The sequence below is a fragment of the Diaphorina citri genome, unplaced genomic scaffold, assembly GCF_000475195.1.
Source record: "Diaphorina citri unplaced genomic scaffold, Diaci psyllid genome assembly version 1.1 scaffold24204, whole genome shotgun sequence".
NCBI classification, from domain to species: Eukaryota; Metazoa; Arthropoda; class Insecta; order Hemiptera; family Psyllidae; genus Diaphorina; species Diaphorina citri.
The window spans coordinates 1-795 of record NW_007401545.1 but is presented as its reverse complement, the minus strand read 5'-3'; the positions used below and the strand labels follow the sequence as shown (position 1 = coordinate 795).

Below are 795 nucleotides of genomic sequence, written 5' to 3'. Positions count from 1 at the left end.
TTCCTCATCGTCCACGTTTCCGCTCCATACAGCACCACACTCCATACGTAACACTTTGCAAATCTCTTCCTCAGCTTCTCTATAGATCTATAGAAGACAGTTTAGATTTTAGAACTGAAGAGGGCCTAGATTCCTCGAACAAAAGATGGGTAGGACTCTCTGTTCCCGTGTCAAAGAATATTGCCAATATGCCAATACATATTATAAGGACAACAAGAACAGCAGATTTTAGATTTGATAATTACGATCTTACCTGTTAATCGATCGAGGAAAATTCTGGTGTACTTATCAACCACATCCACACTGCATTTAACAGAGCAAGTTTTGTAAATCAGGGTGGCAAAACTCAGTATGGAGGCATGTTTGGTTTCGTCTTCGATATTATCCTTTTTGTCTTCTAGCCACAAAAGATCCTGTAAGAATATGTGAAGAATATTATAACAAGGAAATTCAAAATATGCGTTGTCGATTGTTTGAACCATCCGATCACTGTACAACAAACGGCTCAAAATATCTCCACTACTTTAAAGGGACTTTTTGTCCCTTACTGGCAGTTTAAACAAGATAGGTATACCTACATTTGATTTTGGTATTATTCGATTCCAGATTCCATACACAATACATGAATGTAGTTGCGCCTACGCTACGGCAAGTGTAAACCTTAAATATTTATGGTTATAACAGCACAGAAAGAATAATACAAGTATCAAGGTTACCAACCTCACATTGAGCAAGAAGCTCTTCCGTGGGATGTCTCAAATAGAACGGAAAAGTTGACAAAAGTCTTTGAGCAAT

General features: G+C 37.7%; 1 long non-coding RNA gene across 1 annotated transcript; it reads right to left on the bottom strand.

Annotated features, from left to right (window-relative positions):
- Positions 1-334: 334 nt before the first annotated feature.
- Positions 335-795, bottom strand: LOC113473312. Its single transcript, XR_003395320.1, has 2 exons — positions 721-795; positions 335-413 (listed from the first exon to the last, which is right to left on the bottom strand). It is a non-coding gene; the product is annotated as an uncharacterized LOC113473312 (long non-coding RNA).